The 9648-nt window shown below is 40.9% G+C and overlaps 1 pseudogene; it reads right to left on the reverse strand.

Moving 5' to 3' along the window:
* Positions 1-2706: 2706 nt before the first annotated feature.
* Positions 2707-9423, reverse strand: LOC148999461 (autophagy-related protein 2-like; annotated as a pseudogene).
* Between the last annotated feature and the right edge of the window lie 225 nt (positions 9424-9648).

The following is a 9648-nucleotide window of genomic DNA, read 5'->3' on the forward strand; positions in this document are numbered from 1 at the left end:
TATTAGTGTTACATCTGTGGCTTTAAACATTACTGTAAGTCTTCAATTTATAATTTCAGTGACTATAACAGTGTGATGGAACATATTAATTTGACTACGAACCCAAATCAATTCACCGCCGTTTTGTTATGTGAACACATACCAAAGGGAATGATTCTCTTTTAAACGGCAGCAACCCGTTTCGTCTGGGAACACAGAGAGCAAATGGGCCGATTCCCTTTTAAGGGGAACCAGCCCCGTTTCGTATGTGAACACAGAGAGCAAATGGGGCAGTTCCCTTTTAAAGGGAACCAGCCCGTTTCGTATGTGAACACAGAGAGCAAATGGGGCAGTTCCCTTTTAAAGGGAACCAGCCCCTGTAATCTGATGAACACAGAGGCGAAACGGGCCAGTTCCCTTTAAAGGGAACCAGCCCGTTTCGTCTGGGAACACAGAGAGCAAATGGGCCGATTCCCTTTTAAGGGGAACCAGCCCGTTTCGTATGTGAACACAGAGAGCAAATGGGGCAGTTCCCTTTTAAAGGGAACCAGCCCGTTTCGTCTGGGAACACAGACAGCAAATGGGCCGATTCCCTTTTAAGGGGAACCAGCCCGTTTCGTATGTGAACACAGAGAGCAAATGGGCCAGTTCCCTTTAAAGGGAACCAGCCCGTTTCATCCGGGAACACAGACAAGAAAATGGGCCGATTCCCTTTTAAGGGGAACCAGCCCGTTTCGTATGTGAACACAGAGGCGAAACGGGCCAGTTCCCTTTTAAAGGGAACCAGCCCGTTTCGTCTGGGAACACAGAGAGCAAATGGGCCGATTCCCTTTTAAGGGGAACCAGCCCGTTTCGTATGTGAACACAGAGGCGAAACGGGCCAGTTCCCTTTTAAAGGGAACCAGCCCGTTTCGTCCGGTGAACACAGAGAGAAATGGGCCGATTCCCTTTTAAGGGGAACCAGCCCGCTTCGTATGTGAACACAGAGAGCAAATGGGCCGGTTCCCTTTAAAGGGAACCAGCCCGTAATCTCGATGAACACAGAGGCGAAACGGGCCAGTTCCCTTTAAAGGGAACCAGCCCGTTTCGTCTGATGAACACAGAGAGCAAATGGGCCGATTCCCTTTTAAAGGGAACCAGCCCCGTTCGTCTGATGAACACAGAGATCAAATGGGCCGATTCCCTTTTAACGGGAACCAGCCCGTTTCGTCTGATGAACACAGAGAGCAAATGGGCCTGTTCCCTTTTAAAGGGAACCAGCCCCTTTCGTCTGATGAACACACAGAGCAAATGGGCCGTCTCCCTTTTAAAGGGAACCAGCCCGTTTCGTCTGTGAACACAGAGACCAAATGGGCCGATTCCCTTTAAAAGGGAACCAGCCCGCTTTCGTCTCGTGAACACAGAGAGCAAATGGGCCGATTCCCTTTTAAAGGGAACCATCCCGTTTCGTCTGTGAACACAGAGAGCAAATGGGCCAATTCCCTTTTAAAGGGAACCAACCGCTTTCGCCTCGTGAACACAGAGCCCAAATGGGCCGATTCCCTTTTAAAAGGGAACCAGCCCGCTTTCGCCCGTGAACACAGAGAGCAAATGGGCCAATTCCCTTTTAAAAGGAACCAGCCCGTTTCGTCTGTGAACACAGAGACCAAATGGGCCGATTCCGTTTAAAAGGGAACCAGCCCGTTTCGTCTGTGAACACAGAGAGCAAATGGGCCGATTCAACATTTAAAAGGGAACCAACCCGCTTCGTTTGTCAACACAGAGAGAAAATACGTTGACGAACTTTAAAAGGGAACCAAGTACTTTCTTCATGAGAACACATACACCAATGGGGTTGGTTCCCATTTCATCCGGAGATCAAAAAGTATCAAATTCCCTGTTACGAAAAAATAAAAAGGGAACTAGCACATTTTCACGTTCATACAAAAGAAAAAATAACACTTTGAATAGGCGAAAATGCCGTTCACATATGAATGTATGCTTTATTTGCATTGTAACAAAAATGCGTGAACCTGTCGGTGCGGCAAGATATTCAATTCACTTGTTAACAAAGAAATTAACCGATCGGACAATGTAGTCAAATACTAATGTGAATGTGTTGTTTCATCTAAGTCCATGTAAGAGAATTTATTTACATTAACTCCGGGATATAAAAGAAAAGAATCCAATCAAGGAGAAGGTTTAGTGAACATATTAAAATGGATCCTAGATCAACTCGTAGGGGTAACAACGAATTGCACACATAGAAGAATCAGCTGTGGTGCCTTTCATGGGGTGGTGATTCAACGTGGTGTTGTATCTGGCCACAGAGTGCAACACAAGTGCTGATCAAATATCCACAAGACAAATATTGAACCACATAAGGTTTTCCATGGAGGTTCAACTTTCTCTCCTCTCGTGTGTCACCATCGATTCACCACCTATCATAGAGAAAGAAGGTAACCAAGTACTAAATTGTTAGTACACGTAATGAATAGAAAAATCCAATCGATCCAAATGTAATGTGTCCGTATTAAAGAAACGCCGCAACAACAGCAGAAGAACATTCTCACCACAATATCAAAGAAGAACATAGTCACCCGGCCGATTCCCCGCTGGTAACCGAACATGTGTTAGCAAAAATTGGATTTTATAAATTAGACATATTGGAAGTATCATAATTGTTTCACTATGGCATTGAACATAATGATTTCTTCTATATTTGATAATTAGGTTGCTTTTTAGTTCCTACTTCTTAATACCAGACCACGTAAGGATGACAATATTGCATGGCAACAAGGATTCCTGATCAATGCAAGAAAACAAAAGACAATGTGTAACAACTATAATGAAGTCATTGTTGGAGGAAAGGCATGGTTGAAAGGGGTTGGTTCCCTTTAAAAATACGACATTTGACGATGTTGATCCTTGAATAAATATATTGGAGAAAATAAGTGATGCTCCTACTTATCACCCAAATAGTAGATATCATGGTTTACCGCTGAATTAAACAAACTTTGTGAATGACAGACCAAAACTGCAAGTTTAATGCAAAGAATGCGATGAATAAGCTCAACCAATTGAAATAGCAAGAAAAGGGCAAAAAGGCCAACAATCACAATAACCGTTTGGATATTTGAAGATGGGGATAATACAATCCTAAACTGTAAGTTTGTAAGTCAAATAATGACACTAATGTGAGGAATGGATATTGGAACTCCAAATATAGACAACAAATACTAGTCATAATACCAATGATTCAATATTCTCAAGCAAGGAGGTGCAGACAATTAGTAGACTGTACAATGAAAAAGAAACATATAAAACCACCTGGAAATAAGGAAGCAATGCCTCTTCTACGATAGCACTCCCACCAAATCGACTCGGTCTTCTCTCGAGGCATTTTTGACTCATCAAAATCCCGAGCCACATTTGGAGACCGGTCTATTGATGATCCTTTAACCCCAAAGAAGATGATTAGAAAATCAAGTTGATCTTCATGAAGATGCACTAGCATAGGAAGGAATGCGATGGTTAACCTGGATCGAAAAACCAAAACATAGCCATGCTTCAGAAACTTATAATCAGTTCACTGTCTACTGGACAACGAGGTTGGAATCTATATTGTACATCCAAAACTATTGTCATGGTTTTCACTAGGTCATATGGTACTCTATTATTGTTGTAAATGGAATCTGAAATCCAATTACACTAGCACATTAAGGCCAAAAGTTGAAGGTCATAAATCACTACTCTTAATCTAGGGCCTTCTAGGATCAAGATTCCAATTAAAATGCTTCAGTGTGTTTTAATGATGCAAAACACAAAACAAGTTCAATTCGAAATAGCCATTACTGTAAACAAGAATCCAATACCAATTCAAGCCATTATTGCACAACAAATTATCTTTCATATGCCAACTACCCCAATGAGGAACATTTAAGTATCTAAGCAAAAGATTTGAAGTAGAGGCTTTCAAGAGAAAACCTACAAAGTTAAGAGCCGCCCAAGATTGATTTTTATATGACATAATGCATTGAAAAATGTATTTAACCATATTAGTAATTGAGATGATGCCTCCAAGGTTCCAATGATGCAAAGTATTTATTATACCGTTTTTATAAAAGGACAAATCAAAAGGACCCCAAAAAAAAATTAAACCTCACAAACAGATTGTGAAAGGGATCATGGCCAAAATGGTATTTTGTTTTACGGTTAATGTTATTTACGTCTGTGTTTTCTTCTACGGTCAAACAATTGACTTTTTATGTTACATTTGGCAGGCTAGGAGTAGAACCAAGGCTAGGGATAGGGACAGGGCAACTGTCCCGACTCCGGCCTAATCAAAGAATATCAGCGGGTTTGGGCTTGCTTGGCTCTGCCTCTGGGTTCAGGAACAAAGACAAGAATTTTAGGCCTTGAGTCAAGGCCGAGGCTGGAATGGGCTTTTAGCTAAGAGCATTTGGGGCTGGATTGGGTTTTAAAAAGCCAGACCAGCCTGTCCCTGTTGCAGCCCCATATTCATGTTTTTATCATTACTTAAAACCCGGAACCGCTGGTAAATGCCTCAAAAATTGCACTTTACAGATGAAATTTTAAATTAAATATATCCAGCATCAAAGAGGTTAAAAGCTAAGTTGAGAGCAGAGAATAAACGAAAAATCTAAATCTGAACATACCGGTACTCCTCAACAGGAGTAGAAGGATCTGGTATGACAGATTCCAAATCCAACCTGAAAGCTTTGGCAGAGGACTCTCTAGGGTGATCCTTTGAATGATAATCTCCTAAAACCTTCAACATTAAAAGGATAAGCATTATTCAAATGTCTGAATCCTATAAATGAGAGTGTCAGTATAAATTAAACTTCAAGCATAAAATGTCATAGAGCTATACCAACTTCCAGGGGTGCTCTCTTGCTGCTATCAAGAAGATGAAAATCCCGAACCGAAAGAGAAAGTTTTGACATGCATATTTCACCATCAGAAAAACATATCATACCGAAGATCCATCTTACATAATTCAAGCTCTAAACAAACAAGAGCATCTCTCGCCACTTGTATTCATGGTGCTTGTGGTAAGCAAAGGCACTCCTCCCTGAGTCATCCCAGTCAGTCCCATCATACATTCGCCACCTCATGCCAATATTCTTGAGAAGTAGTCTTCCCTTTGCCTTGGAGATTCCACCAGAACTTGTAGATGGAACCTCACTTTCTAAGAACTGGAATTCTTCAGGATGGTCACCTACATGTGAAATATGGTTTTCTAAAATTATCAGTGAGGTATCCTGATACCATCCACTACTTCCATTTCCACCTTGGGCCACACTGCTTGATTTGTATCCAAAGATTCGAGGCAAGGACTGGTTGGTTGCGTATAACTCGATGGAGGGCATGATTCGGATAAGTAATAGCCTTCTCTAAATTCTGGAAAACCCTCACCATGTAGGGATGATGCATGAGGGATTCCCACCCCTCGTCCTGACATTGATTCATTAAAAGATAAACTATGTGAAAAAGCTCCAAAGATGACACATATGTAAATCATCTCCAACCAGCGCTCCATCAAGGGAAAAACAGAATTGGGATCCACAGGTATTACATGTGCTTGAACTGATCTTGTCAACATGAAATGCATCCTCACATATCTCATCCATCAGACCCACCACAGAACCACAGTTTGAGTCTAGACTTGAAGCATGGTTTCCAGGAGGTGATGAGGCAGCACTGCCTTCAGAGATTATTGTCTCAGAAATCAAATCATCCCTATCAAGTGCCTCGCTGAACATCATTCCACCTAGACCGCAAATGCACAACCGATTCATCCACATCAGGTGCAAAAAGGTGCTGCAGTTGAGCAACCAAATGAAGAAGACCAGATGTTGTATCATGGCAAGTCTCCAAGTTAATATGAGATTCAGAACATTCTACTTCCCATAAGAGGCCATTCTTACAGCTTTGTTCTCAACATTGCTTCTACAAGTGCCTCCCTAGCCACTTTAACATAACCCATCTTGCGAAGATGTTCCACACTGTAGGTACTTTTAGCATTCTTGGATCCAGATAATGCACAAAGAAGAAGCCCTAGATCTTGCACCCTTATTTTGTAATCACTGTCTATAGAATTTGACGTAGTTTGATTAGAAATATTCAATGAAGCAGCAGCCAACAGACATGCCACATACAAATTGTCCCGACTCTTCACCGGTCACCAAATTTTTTATGTAGGGCTCGGAACTCAAAGCAAAGATCCACCAAGTTAAAGGCAAAAGTCACTTCATAAGGTGAATCATCCACAACTGATTCCTTGTTTGAGTTCTTGCTCTGTGTCATCAAAAGGTAAGCTGAAAAACTAGGTTATTGAATTCAACCAATCCAAACGACCACCTGGTGCACCTATTGTACCGCTTCTGATGGTTATAGACGTAATACATTGGAAACTCGGGGTCCCGTAGTGCACAACAAAGAAGTACCAAAAGAGAACCAGCAGATAATACATTGGCACCTTCACCATCACCACGGCCAATTGTAGAGTTGCTACAAGAGATTAGCAGAAGCTCCTTAGATGGAGCTCCCGTGATTGAACCCCAAAGTCCACATTCGCCATGGCCCAACCAAACAAAATTTAGCATCACTAATCCCTCCAATATTTGCAACAGATAATAACTCAAACTTCGTACTTTCAACTTCAAACAATAACAGGAGCCCGGGAAGTTCCGTCTCGCAAGGAAGATTTTATATCCTCCACCTTATCTTATCCACATCAATCAAGATTTCGACAGCATTCACATTCAGCAAGGATCGACAATTGTTCTCGTTCTCTCCTTGGATTGTCACATGGAGCAAAGACTCATTATCACTAGCCATGAATGTTAAACCATCTAAAATCCGACTAAGAAGGCAATGTATATCCTTATACCGAGAATTGTTAAGGTGGATTGAAACAGTAAGTAAGATGGAAATGCAGAAAAAATGCAGAGCTCAAAATCATCTCTTGTCGTGTATGAGAATGTGTATTCTCCACATCCTTCATAGTGGTTACAGATGCAAATTCAGAACCATAATCCATCACCTTATTTCGACTCATTGAACACTGGGCAGTAGCTAAGGACTGACCCTTCTTCGCCATCCAAGGACCAAGAATGTGACCCTCCCCGCCAAGACATAGTAACGCCAGGATAACGACCTCTCCCGCTAATTACCGAGAAAAACTTATGGGCAGAGAAAGCATGCTTCCCGGATGAGTGAGTCATTGCCAATAGGAACTTTACAAGAATTAATGAAATAAAGAAAAATATTCCCAAAGTCCAAATGGATGGAACCAAAGCCCTGCATTTAATCGCTTTTGACTCGCCATCTTGAATTTTTTCCTTTGTCACCGGTGTACGTAAGTCAATTGCAATAAACCGATCCCGTGAAGTATAGCATCCGAAATTAAGAAAATTGCAATTATTACCTCGCAACTATTATTTAATAAGGAAAAGTGGATAGATAAATTCTTGTGAGCACAACAATTACCCGCAATATGAGAACCGCATCTCCACATTTTGCATTTAGATAGTGTAAACTTTTGTCATCACATTCATGCTTTTGCTCTTCATCATGAAAGGAAAGTACAAGAGAAATCCCATTAACAGCTTGCCTTTAGGTTTGTCTCGACATGCTTCCGATCTCGCACATGTATATGATAATAAAATAGATAAAGAAATAAATACGCATGGGTTACCCCGTAACAATAATCAAGTGTCACATGTTAAGAACACAGGGACCTCAGGACATAAGATGACAGTGTGGATACCGATATTAGAATGTTGATCAAGAACATACCAGTGGGAATTTGCAATGATCCAGAAGCAAGACTGGATGCAGCAGTTATTGCGCTCAAAACAGAACATGTCAAGTTCCATATACCACTGTTGGCCAATGCTGACTGAGAATTCCTCATTCCATCAAAGCATTCAAAAAATTGATCTATGCTGCAAATAACAGAAAGGCATAATAACTTCTGTTAATAACTCCTCATTGAGGTTATGCTAAACTACCCTTGACTAATACATAAACTACCCTTGACTAGGACTCAGACACTACAACTACTTGATGTATCTTCATGGTAAAATCTAACTTTCTCTTTGGGGTTTGCAAACTAGTCTCGCTTAGGCAGATGGACATTTGCAATTTTCTTTCAAATAAGTAAGAGTAACTAAACATATTTAGCTCTAAGGCATATCTACTTAATCACATCATACAAATGGACACTGTTATTTAAATTAAACTTTATAAGCAGAAGGCTGCTAATAAGTTCCTTGCAAATAACATTACCTTATCCTTTTATGATTTGAGGAACTCAATCATTCAGCAAGCTATTTAAAGATTCAGCAAGCTATATAAAGAATCAGAAGAACCATCTGAGTGCTCCGATAAATCCGAAAGCTGCAAGTCTTTTGCAATTTGATCTACGCGCCGACGGATATACCGTACATCACCCCTGAGGATAGCAAATTCTCTCTCAAATCTTGACAATCTAGCTCCATCCGGCTGATCAACACCCTCACCAACCGGTGCTCCTACATTTGCACCCTCTGCTCCTACATCTCCCAATGGTATTCCAAACCGAAAATTACTGGCAGATATTTTTGCATCTTTCTTCTTCATCTTCTTCTTCTTCTTCTTCTTCTTCTTCTTCCCCACTTCAGAATCCACCGCTGACAAATGAATATGATAATGCTCAAAAATGTGTGTCAGCAGTTTGCCATAGGGGAGAGCCCGATTAGGTGCCAATCTAGCGTACTGCATCATTTTCATAATGATGTACGGTAGGTTCAACTTGTTACCTGTATGCACACAATAGGTGACATAAGCTTCAAATGAATTTAAGGTGTCATGGTGACCACTGTGAGGTACAACATTGTGTTGCACAATGTATGCAATGGCGTGCGGAAGTGGTTTCAGCTGCCTCAACTTCACATGCCTCGTGTCACCCGTATAATTCAGCATTATATCCCTATATGTCACATCCACATTAATCAAGTCATCGAACTTCTTCTTAGGCTCCCAGAATACTTTTGCACCTTCATTTGAGATTTGTAGAATCTCAGCTAACTTACAAATATCAAACTTTATTTGCACCCCTTTAACTTTGCTTATGGCTCCAATCTCTTCCCCAACTCCTTGGACAATCAAATTCTTATAAAACTCTTTCACCAAGTCCTCATAACACTTGGTATTTACCTCAAGTATTTTTTCCCAACCGATCTCTCTAAATCTGGCTGCTAGACCTACAGCCTCGAAAGAAGGAATGTCCACTTCCCTTCCTTCAGCTATAGCTTGCTTATTTAATCTTCTGGGATTGCATTGGGGATCATCATCATTGAACCAGCCCCTTTCTTCATCAGCTTCTACCACTGATTTCCCCTTATCCTTTGCCATAGCCTTCCGCTTTGATGGCACATGCTTTCCAGTTGCTGCCATCTTACGGCCCATATACTACTCCAACTCTAATTGCTGTCAAAAACAATAAAAAACATATCAAAAAATGGATAATCAACATTTAACACAAATTAAAGTAAACTATAACAAATTTAACATGCAGCCCTAAACCGAAATAAACAAAGGGCCAACCAAATTTAACACAAATTTAACATGCAGCCCTAAACCGTAAAATAAAAAACTAAATGATAGATGCTGTGGCTAATC

This window comes from Hakea prostrata, unplaced genomic scaffold (genome assembly GCF_041222555.1).
Source record: "Hakea prostrata isolate BN-2017 unplaced genomic scaffold, UWA_Hpros_2 contig_4, whole genome shotgun sequence".
Taxonomy (NCBI): Eukaryota; Viridiplantae; Streptophyta; class Magnoliopsida; order Proteales; family Proteaceae; genus Hakea; species Hakea prostrata.